At 42.3% G+C, this 12,763-nt stretch overlaps 1 long non-coding RNA gene across 1 annotated transcript in view; it reads right to left on the bottom strand.

The window, feature by feature from the left end:
* The window catches only part of LOC135231464 (uncharacterized), a 126,065-nt gene that overhangs the window by 96,551 nt on the left and 16,751 nt on the right, over positions 1-12,763 (bottom strand). The window contains exon 2 of the long non-coding RNA XR_010322167.1: positions 10,374-10,426. This is a non-coding gene — a long non-coding RNA (uncharacterized LOC135231464). The remainder of the gene's footprint in view (positions 1-10,373; positions 10,427-12,763) is intronic.

Below are 12,763 nucleotides of genomic sequence, written 5' to 3'. Positions count from 1 at the left end.
GATTAACTTAACAGAATTCCACTTAAGCTCTTAAGCCCAGAAAAATATTTTTCCTCCCAAATAATAAAAGAATGGAAGGCAAGAATGAGGAGCCAAGCAGAAAGCACTCATACTTAGCTACCTGATATTAAGCTTCTGATCAGGACTCCATTGACCTTGTTTGTGACCTGGTCTCTCTCCACCAGGAATTCTGAAATTCCAGGCAGCCAGATCTTCAGGAAATTCCTTTTTTCTTTCAAATGGGTGCGTTTTCCGAGGCTTCCTTATATTGGCCCAAAATGATATCCATAGAAAAGTTTTGGAAATCATTTTACCATTTTGATATCAGATGCATTTGGATATGTCCAGAGATCGTCAGGAAGTCAACATGCTCTCTTTCTATATCTCATCTGTAGGAGTACGTTGGGTATATATAAGATAGAGTCAGTCAAGCGGCTGGTAGTTTGGCCTTCAAGGAGTACTCAACCATAAATGCTGGATCCTGTTTCCAATTTCTTTGTACATTTATATAATGAAATGCTAAGGTCATTATAAACCATGATTGTGGATCATGTTTCCCAAACACTGGCCTGGCTTAAATGACTCCCCGGGGTGGTTGGTTTTTCTTATTGCCAGGTAATAAAACACAGCACCTTAATATTCTGACATGATTATATTAATAGATATATTATGATAAAGGAAGAAGAAATTGAAGTTGTCAATGATTCTATTCTAAGTGGATCAACAATCAATGTCCATAGAAGCAGGAGTCAAGAAATCAGGCAATGTATTTAATTGGGCAAATCTGCTGCAAAAGAGCTCTTCAAAGTTTTGAAAAAGTGAAGACATTACTTTGATGAGTAAGGTGCACTTGACCCAAGCCATGGTCTTTGCAGTCGCCTCATATGCATGGGAAAGCTGCACAATGAAAAAGGAAAACAGAAGAAGAATTGACGCGTTCAAATTGTGGTGTTGGTGAAGAATATTGGATATACTGTGGATTGCCAGAAGACAAACAAAAGCATCTAAGAAGAAATCCAAGCAGAATGCTCCTCAGAAGTGAGGATGGTAAGACTCTGACTCACTTACTGTAGACATATCATAAGGAAAGACCAGTTGCTGGGAAAGGCCATCATGTTTGGCAAAGTAGAGCGTCAGCAAAAACAAGGGAAACCCGCAATGAGATGGACTGACCTGATAGCTTCAACAATGAACTCAAACACGCCAATGATCGTGAAGATGGTGCAGGACCTGGTAATGTTTCATTCTGTTATGCGTAAGGTTCCTATGAGTTGGAGCCAATTCGATGGCACCTAATATCAACAACACATAATAGAGCTTGTTGAATTAGTTCACGAGTTGTGCTGTTTTCCAATAATGGAGGGATATAAAATATAGGATGTCTAAATGGTGGAAAGGAGCCCTGGTGGCACAGTGGATAAAGTAGTTGGCTGTTAATTGAAAGGTCTGTGGTTCAAACCCACCAGCTACTCTGGAGGAGAAAGATGTGGCAGTCTGCTTCCATAAAGATTTACAGCCTTGAAACCCCCGAACAGCTCTACTCTGTCCTGTAGGGTCGTTATGAGTCAGAATTGACTCTACGGCACACAAAAACAACAACAACAAATGGTAGATTGTGTAGATATAAAAATGACTTAATATTGGAAGATAATTATGATGTATTGTTAAGTTTAAAAAAATATGATATTTTGTTAAGTTAGAAGACATAATGAAATCTAAAAGAAAATATCCAAAAATGTTGACCACTTTTCACTGGTTAGATTATTAGTGGCAGTTTTTCTTCTTTATGCATAGATATTTGTATTTTTAAATTTTCTACAATAAATATATCTTAGTTATATGGTAACAATAAATTGAAATATTAAAGCAAGCATAGTCCTTCTTCCTTCTCTCTGAGAGCATTAAAGGCTGTAACCAGGAAAAGTCTCATCTTGAGGCCAATCAGCAGGAAACTAAGTTTGTTCAGCTGTATGTTTTCCAACTGGCTGAAAGCTAGTTAAGCTGGCCAGTTCCCTCATCAGCTGGCAATTCTGCGTTAACAAAGAAGGAAGCCTATCTTAAAATCCTCCATTCCCTCACCACTGCCCATCTGCACTCAGTATCAGGGGCCACCACACCTGCTGTTTCCAAAAAAGTATCATTGGCCATGCATGCAACCTCTGGCAAACTCTTCCCGTGTATCTTAGCCTTGTTCTTTCACAGCTTGTAGCTTTTTAATTATCAGCCACCACAAAGCTGAACCCTAGCTGTGTGATTTTGAGAGCATCAGAGGATGGGTCTGGTTGGCCTGAGAGTTGGTTGATAATTACTTCTGGGTAACTAGGAGGCTACCATGCTGATGACTCAGCCGGATGCAGGACTCTGATCTCAGGGTGCCAAAATCGCTCGTTCTTGTTTCCCCTGGATTTGGTGGGATTTGCACTTATTAACTCCTGCCAATCAAAATGCCGGTGCTCTCTGAGATCGAAGGCAGGGTGTTCACACATGTCAGGAAGGAAAATAATGACCTGGAGTTTTGTCACTCACGCATACAGAGAGAAACATCATTTATAGAGTCCCCTGTGCTAGGCTCTGAGCTGGCCCTTTTTGAGAGGAGCTTATTTCTTCCCATCCCAGTGATCGAATGCATATTTATTTATTTGCAAGCGTTTGAAAAGAAAACATGCCTCTAATAGGCAATAAAGCCATTCAACTGGATAATGTGTCTCTGATGAAAAATACATAAGTATGATGTTCTTAATCCTGGCAAAGCACTTCAATATGGCACAATGATCTTAGGCTTTGGAGTCAGATATGTGGCCATAACTCCTGGCTCTGAATTTGGGGAGGTTGTTATCCCAAGGTGGGTTTCATGTGGCAACATGGGAAGGGTGTTGTCTTGGTTTCCTAGGGGTTCTGTACCAAGGTACAACAAAGTGGGTGGCTTCAAATGACAGAAATGTATTGTCTCACAGTCCTGGAGGCTACTAATCTGAATTCATGGTGTTGGAAGGGCCATGCTCTCTCCAAAGACTCTAGAGGAAGATCTGATCTTGTTGTCCTTGACTTCTGGTAGCCCCCGGTGTTCCTTGGTTTGCAGGTGCAGCATCACTCCAATCTCTGCCTCCTTGTCACATTGCGTTCTTCTCTGTGTGTCTCTATCTCTGCGTCTCTTCTCCTTTTGTATAAGGATAACACTCAGATTGTTTTAGGACGCACCCTCCTCCAGTGTGACCTTATACTAACTTAACTGATGACATCTTCAAAGACGTTATTTCCAAACAAGATCACATTCCAGGTTTTAGGGGTTAGGACTTTCACTTGTCTTTTTGTACGGGGATGCAATTCAATCCATAACAGCTGTTTCAAGTGCCGAGCAGCCAGAAGCACAATACAGATCCTTATGCCAAATGAGTAGCAGAGAGTCTGGCCTGGAGGAGATGGTCAATAAGCTTTTATTCTCACTACCCTTGCATTCTCATCACTAGAATAAACACTGAATTCAAGTGAGACAATTATTACAGAGAAGTATTTTTTTTTTAGCAAAATATATAGAGCCAATGATTAACATTGACTTGAAACTGGCTTTGTTCATGTCAATATAAAGAGGAACTTTCATAGAGTTTTCTAATTCACCGTCTCAGGAGATAGTGAACTCTTCAACCCAAGAATATTCAAGACGAGTCCCAAATCTATCTCACAGAGATATTGCAACTATGTGTGGATGTTTGAATTACATAGTCCCCGGTGGTATAGTGGTTAGAGGCTTGACTGCTAACCAAAAGTCAGCAGTTCAAATCCACCAGCTGCTCCTTGGAAACCCTAAGGAGCAGTTTTACCCTGTCCCATGGGGTCGCTATTAGTCAGAATCGACTTGATGGCAAGGTTTTTTTTTTTTTTTTTTTTAAGAGAATGGACCACCACCCGTCTGTCAGTTTGTCATACTGTAGTGGCTTGCTTGTTGCTATGATGCTGGAAGCTAAGCCACCAGTATTTCAAATGCCAGTAGGGTCACCCATGGTGGACAGGTTTCAGCAGAGCTTCCAGACTAAGACTAGGAAGAAAGGCCTGATGATCTACTTCTGAAAATTAGCCAATGAAAACATCATGGAACACAACAGAGCATTGTTTGACTCTCTTGCTTTGGACATGTCGTAAGAAGGGATGAATTATTGGAGCAAGACATAATGTTTGACGAAGTCTCCAGCAAGGGTGCAGGAGACTCTCAGTGAGGTAGATTTACACTATAGCTATAACAATGGACTTGAACATACTGTCAATTGTGAGGGTTAGACAGGACAAGTCAATGTGTTTTCCTATCGTACATAAGATCACCATGAGTAGGAGTCAACTCAAAGGCAACTATCTATGTTGTTGTTGTCAGGTGCCATCGAGTTGATTCCTGCTCATAGTGACTTTATGTACAATAGAAGGAAACATTGCCTGGTCTTGTGCTGTTCTCCCAAGTGTTGTTATGCTTGAGCCCAGTATTTCAGCCACTGTGTCAATCCATCTTGTTGAGGGTCTTCCTCTTTTTTACTAATCCTCTACTTTACCAAGCATGATGTCCTTCTCTAGAAACTAATCCCTCCTGATAACATGTTCAAAGTGTGTGAGATGAAGTCTCGCCATCCATGTTTCTAAGGAGCATTCTGGCTGTACTTCTTCCAAGACAGATTTGTTCCTTCTTTTGGTAGTCTGTGGTATATTCTTCACCAACACCATAATTCAAAGGCATCAATCCTTCTTCAGTCTTCCTTATTCATCGCCTAGCTTTTGCATGCATACGAGGTGATTGAAAACACCATGGCTTGGGTCAGGCACATCTTAGTTCTCAAGGTGACGTTTTCGCTTTTCAACATTTTAAGGAGATCTTTTCCAGCAGATTTTCCAATGCAATGCATTCTTTGATTTCTTGACTCTTGCTTCCATGGGTGTTGATTGTGGATCCAAGTAAAATGAAATCGTTGACAACTTCAATCTTTCCTCCATTTATCGTGATGTTGCTTATTGGTCCAGTTGAGAGAATTTTCGTTTTCTTTACATTGAGGTGTAATCCATACTGAAGGCTATCATCTTTGATATTCATCAGTGTTTCAAGTCCCCTTTACTTTCAGCAAGCAAGGTTGTGTCATTTGCATAACACAGGTTGTTAATGAGTCTTCCTTCAACCCTGATGCAGTGCTGTTCTATCTATCTGTCTGTCCGTCTGTCCATCCGTCTATCTACCTATCTATCTAAAACTATGGATCTCAACAGAATATTGTCAGATAGAGTGCCTGGAAGATGAGCCCCCCAGATTGGAAAAAAATTGGAAGGCACTCAAAATACATAGTGGCTGCAACAGTGAACTTGAACATACCAACGATCATGAAGGTGTTGCAGGACTGGACAATGTTTCATTCTGTTGTATACTGTGTAGCCATGAGTTGGAGCTAACTTGACGACAACTAAAAACAAGATTCTTTTAGCACTAAATCTTTAATTTTATCATTTTATTTTGTTTACCACCAAAACTCTGTCCAAAATAAACCCACAAATGTAAATGACAGTTCCTTGGTGCAAGAAAGAACCACTAGGTTATTGTCAGAAAATTTGATTGAACCTGAATTCCTATGTAACAATAGATTATCACAGTTTAATTGTGTTAGATATGACAGCACATGCAAGCATTGCCTGCTGGGGAACATAGTGAAAAATTTGACAAGTACTCCTAGAGCAAAAAGTGTTAAGTTTAATCCTGATGATAAAACTGCCTCATAAAACTATACAGGCAAGACTGTAAATGTCCAATACCAAGCACAAGATAAAATAAACCAGCCCTTATCCAAAGTCTTTAGGGCCAGGTATGTTTCAGAACTCAAAATATTTTGGATTTTAAAAAGGTTATATGGTGCATGTACTGTATAAAAAACCCAAACCATTGCTTTTGAGCAGATTCCGACTCACAGTGACCCTGGAAGGTAGAGTAGAACTGCCCCATAGAGTTTCCAAGGAGCACCTGGTGGATTCAAACTGCCGACCTTTTGGTTAGCAGCCGTAGCACTTAACCACTATGCCACCAGGGTTTCCATGTACTGTATAGGACATATCAATGCTGGTGGGGTCTGGAGGAATACCTGATCATTGAACACTTTAATATTTTTGCAGAGAAACATGTATATTCACACCAACTGGAATAAATGAAAACCATGCAAAACTTCATCTCATTTTAGATCAGCTTTTGTTGTCAAATTAGTTACAAAAATCTTTCAGTATTTAAAAGACTTTTGACTTTGGAATTGTGGATAAGGGCTTATGAATCGGATTTAAGCTGCTGTTATTAGGTGCCATCGAGTTGGTTCAAACTCATAGCGACCCTACATACGACAAATGGAAACACTGCCTGGTCCTGCACCATCCTCACAATGGTTATGCTTGAGCCCATTGTTGCAGCCACTGTGTCAGTCCGTCTCATTGCAGCCTTAAAACACCATGATTTTGAAGAAAATTTAATACTATAAGCGATACACATAATAGAAAACACTATTTTTGAACAAATGGCTGAAAACAGTGTGAGTTTTAATAGTAGTCTCTGGAAACGTTTCAAATATTATCCATAGATATAAAAAAATGACTTAAGAAATTTGTGGTTAAGTCGCGGCTATTTCTGAGTGCCAGGATAACTGGTGATTTTCATTTTCTTCTTTGTACTTTTACATATTTTCTAAAATTTCTGTATGGACTAGGAGTAGTTTTAGCAATGAAGAGGGCCAGTTTACTTTTATGCCTTTTTAGCTTATTTTAAAATGGATGCCGTGGGGGCACTTGCTCGTACGTCAGTCCCCAAGCTGGGATGTATGAGACTGTCTTCCATTTGAGTTCCCAAATGTGCCTCGCTGGGGTAGGGCATCTGCTTACCGGAAAGTCCCAGAAGCAATCACTCTGGTGACCTCAACCTCTTCCAAAACACTCAGAACCACAGGAACAAGGTTCTTGTCAGTTCTGTCTGGAATGATGAAGAGATACTGGAAACAAAACCCCAAGACTCTCCTTGGCGCCCCGATGGCGTAACGGGGCAACAGGACGGACTGTCCGCTCTAACAGCACAGACTTGCTATGAGCAATGAGTTGTCCGCCACTTAATGGATTGTTAAGGAAGCTGCAAGTGGCACAGAAAGTCAATGTGAGAAGTAATTTAAAATCATGACTTTGGGGCTCCTTCTTAGCACTTGTAGAGCTTTTCCATCACTTTCTACATAATACGAAAATGATTTGCTTGACATATGGCTAATTCTCTTTGAGGATCCTGGTGGCGCAATGGTTAAGCTCTCAGTTGCTAACCAAAAGGTCGGCAGTTTGAACCCACCAGTGGGTTTAAGGGAGAAAAGACTTGGTGATCTTCTCCCATAAAGATTATAGCCTATAAAACACTATGGGGCAGTTCTACACTGTTGTATAGGGTCATTATGAGTAGAAATCAACTCGAAGGGATCTAACAACAAGTACAACAACAATAATTCTCTTTGGCGACAGGACTATATCTTATTCATCTTTTATAAGTGAAGGGCTTAGCCCAGTGCCTGACATGTTGTTGTTGTTACGTGCAGTCAAGTAGATTCCAACTCAGCAACCCCATAGGACAGAACAGAATTTCCCTACAGGGTTTCCAAAACTGTATTCTTTATGGAAGGAGCCCTGGTGGTACAGTGGTTAAGTGCTTGGTTAACTGCTAACTAAAAAGTTGGCAGTTCAAACCCACCAGCTGTTCCACGGGAGAAGGATGTGGCAATTTGCTATTGTAAAGATTACAGTCTTAGAAACTCTATTGGCCATTTCTACTCTGTCATACAGGGTTGCCATGACTCAGAATCAACTTGAGGGCAACAAATCAGTCTATCAATATTTACAGAAGCAGATTGCTACATCTTTCTCCACAGTACCTGACATAATATATACTAAATACTCAATGGCATGGATTGAATTGTGTACCCCCAAAATAAGTGTCAACTTAGCTAGGCCATGATCTCCTGTATTGTGTGGTTGTCCTCCATTTTGTGATCTGATGTGATTATCCTATGTGTTGTATACCTTAACCTCTATGATGTTAATGGGAGCCCTGGTGTCTCAGTGGTTAAGAGATCGACTGCTAACCAAAAGGTCAGCAGTTTGAATCCACCCGACACTCCTTGGAAACCCTATGGGGCAGTTCTACTCTGTCTTATAGGGTCACTATGAGTCAGAATCGACCCCACAGCAATGGGTTTGGTTTTGGTTTGATGACGTTAATGAAGTGGATTAGAGGCAGTTATATTGATGAGGCTGGACTCAATCTACAGGATTAGGCTGTATCTTGAGTCAATCTCTTTTGAGGTATAAAAGAAAGAATCCAGCAGAGAGGAGAGGGACCTTGTATGACCAAGAAAGAAGCAGCAGGAGGGAAACACATTGTTTGGACCTGGGGTCCCTGCGCTGAGAAACTCCTAGACCAGGGGAAGATTGATGATAAGGACCTTCACCCTGAACCGACAGAGAGAGAAAGTCTTCCCCTGGAGCTGGTGCCCTGAATTTGGACTTCAAGCCTCCTAGACTGTGAGAGAATAAATTTCTGTTTGTTAAAGCCATCCACTTGTGGTATTTCTGCAATAGAAGCACCAGATAACTAAGGCACTCAGTAAATTCAGTAAATGTCTTTAACTGAACTAATATATCCATATACAAGCACATGTACATATACTTGTATTGTGTACACACACACACATACATATTGTTGTTGAGTCAACTTTGTTCACGATTTTCACAGAGGAAGGTGTGATACTTCACAAGGCATAGCAGACACAAACAAACAAAAACTGTGTGTGGGGATGGGGATGCAGAGGGACAATTCGAAACTGCTGTAGTTAGGTGCTGTCAGGTTGATGTTTGACTCGCAGTGACCCCACGTAACAGAGTGGAACTGCTCCATAGGGTTTTGTTGCCTATAATCTTTACGGGAGCAGATCACCAGATCCTTCTTCTTTAGAGCCTCTGGGTGGGTTTGAACCACCAACCTTTCGGTTAGTATATGTGGCTGTCTTCTCAGAGTCACTATTGTAGATACTTCTCATGTGTGTTGGGAAGGAGAGGGTGCTGAGCCGCCGCTCTAGGCCAGGCCTTCTCAAACTTGAATGTGTCTAGAAATCACTTAGTGATCTTGTGAAAATGCAGATTCTGGTTCAGCAGGTCTGGGGTGCAGGGCCTGAGATTCTGCATTTCTATCAAGCTCCCAGGAGAAGCTGCTGCCACTCAGTCTGCACTTAGATGGCAAAGTCTTGCAGATAAGGAAACAATGGTCTTGAAATCTTAGAGGTCGAGGAAAATCTGTGGAGTGTAATGGGGGGCTTACTTTTTGCTTATGTAGTACCAGTTCTTCTGTTTCTCTTTAGTGTGCATGCATACTCGGGAGGTTCTCGTTTTAGTGCTTACCTTGGGGATGTTGAGATTTCAGCACTGTGTAAGAGTGAAGATGACTTTGGGGTAGATAAAGAAGCCCCAGGGGCCAAAATTAGGGGAGGAAAAGGGTGCCCTGAGCTTCTGGAAAGGAGAGGAGTTATCTAGCAAGGCAGGTTTCTAAGACTGAGGTATAAGAGAATCGTATGTTAGCTCCATTATGGCTCATCCTCAGAGGAAAAAACTTAGGTTCATGACATAATGGTGATCTGGCCTGTCCAGTGGTCTACATGTTGCCCACTTCATAACTGAGGTGACCTCAAAGCTGAAACAATAAAGCTACCCTTTGGAAGCCTTGATAAGAAGCAATTGCCAAGACACCAAACCATCTGGCTGAAACACAAAAGCCACCTGATGTCCTCATGAAGGGAGACATCTCTCCTCTTTTAGCGGAGGCCATAGGCACAGGGCGGAGTCATTGAGAGACATGGAATGAGAGACAAAGGGTATGGAGTCTCAACTAGGAGCCCAGACAGAAAAAAAAAAAGACAGAAGCTCATAGAAAATACTACCTACATTGTCAGAGTAAGTAATATGCTCACATTGCCCCCAAAGAGGAGTGTGGGTCTGGAAATAAAGCCTGTCTTACTGTTTATTCCGTCACCCCAAACCTTTATTCATTTATCTTATAATGAAACAGACCCCTGGGTGGCGCAAACAGTTCTGATCGCTTATTAACCAAAAAGTTGGAGGGTCAAACCCACTCAGTGTGCTACAGAAGAAAGGCCTGGCACAGATGGAAAAAGAGTTCAGGGAACACCAAAGTACACATCCCCCAACCCAACCTCACAGACGGCCTTGAAGCTGGGACTCCCCTTCCAATGGTGGGCACACCAGGACCATTCTTTAGCTCCTAGTCCAGGACCTGACTCCCGTCACCCCCAGGAGATGGGAGACTCTGCCTCCCAGCGGAGCACGGTACTTACTGCCTGTTCATCTTTCTTGGCACTTGGCAAAGAAGAGGGACCTTCAGCTCCGCCTGTGGAAACAAAAGCGTACTCATTACTGGACCTTACAAATCATGTTTTAATTCTGGCGCACATGCTACAGTCTCTTTTTGTTAAAATCGGATACAGACACCAGCTTAGAGAAAAATGATGGAAAGAGAATCAATCCAGGTCGAAAACTGGGTTATTTTGGGAACAGGAAGGGGAAGGTTTTTTTTCCCCCCTGACATGCTGCCCTCTTTCTGTCAACATTCATCCCATATGCCCCGGGGAGTTGAGCAAACACTTACAGAGCCCGCTTTTCCTTGGCGTGCAATTGTGCGCTTTCCCTGGGCTCAGAGGGCGCGTTAGCCCAGGCTCGGCTGCTCTACTTGGAGCAATCCACAGGCTCGGCAGAGCAAGTGAGAGAAGGGATGCTTTTCATTTCCGAGTGTGACTTCGCCATGAAATATTTATGGGACATTACATGCATACACTATCTTCACATTGGGACCAGCATTTTATTTGAGCCTTGCATTCTCCCACGTAGGAGAGACCATTAGAACCATTTACCATTTAAATTAGCAGCAGAGACCCTGGAAGTATTCCATAAGGGCTTTCTGTGCATCAATGATGGCACTTAAGCTACACGAAGACCCTGGGAGGTATAAATGCTATTACCCATTGTATCGGTTGGGGTTCCAGGAAGAAACAGATGGCGCCTTCAAGTTGGATAATCTAAGAATGGTTTAATGAAGAGACTGTTTAAAAGGCATGGACAGGGTGCAGGGAAATCACGAAGGACAGTGATATATCCCAGGGTAGTGACAAAGGGGCGTTGTTTCCACGCCTAGACCTGGAGTGGCTGGGGAGCCACTGGTCACTGGGACAGAGAAGGCTGAGAAAGAGGTGCTCTAGCTTTCAGTTGAGGGACCTGTAGTCAGGGAACTGTGGTAGGTGGGGTGAATATCCCCATCTCACTGTTCTCCTGCCTAGAATCTCCTGCTGGTGTCTCCCATTGGCCAAACTCAAAGGAAGCCAGAGGGTGAGGGAGCCTGTTGATGTGGTTTGTATCCATCAATTTCGTGGGGATCTCAGATAGCACAGCAGAGTACAGAGTGGGTTTAGAAGGCAAACAAAAGCTATTCAGCAAGCTTCCCTTTCACAGTTGAAGAGAACAAGGCCCAGGAAGATTAAATTATGTGCCCAAGGTCACCCAGCTGCAGAAAGGGCTCAGATCCACGAGATTCAGAAATTCTATTTCCTACTCCATGAGCATATTGCATCCCACTGAGGCTTAGGCACTTCTGGGTCATTCTGTCATCCATCTGTCTAGTCACCATTCATTTTATTTACTTAATTTTAATAATTTATTATTTTTGGTTGTTGTTGAAAATATACACAGCAGAACATACACCAATTCAACAAATTCTACGTGTACAATTCAGTGACACTGATTACATCCTTTAAGTTGTACATCCATTCTCACCCTCCTTTTCTGGGTTGTTCCTCTCCCACTAATATAAACTCACTGGCCCCGAAGCTTCATATCTAACCTTTTGAGTTGCTGTTGTCGTTTTGGTCCTGTATAGATAGTTCCTTTAAAGAGCACAATGCTCAAGGCAGACGTTTTTTACTAGTCAAGCTAAACTATTGTTTAGTTTAAAGAAGACTTCAGGGGATATTTTTGGTTTAAGTTTTAAAGATTATCCCAGGCAACACTTTTGAGGGTTTATCCAATCTCAATGGCTCCAGAAAGTCTCAAACCCACTGCCGTCGAGTCGATTCCGACCCATAGCGACCCTATAGGACAGAGTAGAACTGCCTGATAGAGTTTCCAAGGAGCACCTGGCAGATTTGAACAGCTGACCTCTTGGTTAGCAGCTGTAGCACTTAACCACTATGCCACCAGGGTTTCCCCAGAAAGTCTCAACCACCTTTATTGAAAATGTACCTTGTGCAAACATTCTGCCAAATAAGACACAGCCCCTGCTCTCCAGGTGCTCCTAAAACTAAGTACGATACAGATTCTTTATCCCTATAAGAATGCTGGTATGAAAGTGCTTTGTAAAGTTAGGTGCATACAAAACAAAACAAGTGAACCGTAACTCTGCCTTGGAGGTTCAGGGGAAATTTCACAGGAGATAATACTTGAGCTGGGTCTTGCAGAATAAGTCTGGTTCTCCCAGGCTCAGAATTAGGGAAGGCGTTATAGGCAAATGGAGTACCATGTACAAAGGTGTGGTGCTGTTGGAATACATCATGTGTCACAGGAGCTCTTGGCAGCCTGGCGAGACGACAGAGGCCAGAGGCTTGTGAGTTGGTAGTCCCTGGAGATGAACTTGGGAAGATTGTTAGATTCCGATTATTAAGCATGACGCATGCGGTGG

Source organism: Loxodonta africana, chromosome 5, assembly GCF_030014295.1.
Source record: "Loxodonta africana isolate mLoxAfr1 chromosome 5, mLoxAfr1.hap2, whole genome shotgun sequence".
Taxonomy (NCBI): Eukaryota; Metazoa; Chordata; class Mammalia; order Proboscidea; family Elephantidae; genus Loxodonta; species Loxodonta africana.
Note: the sequence above shows the minus strand (reverse complement) of the source record. Positions and strands in the feature narration are given on the sequence as shown.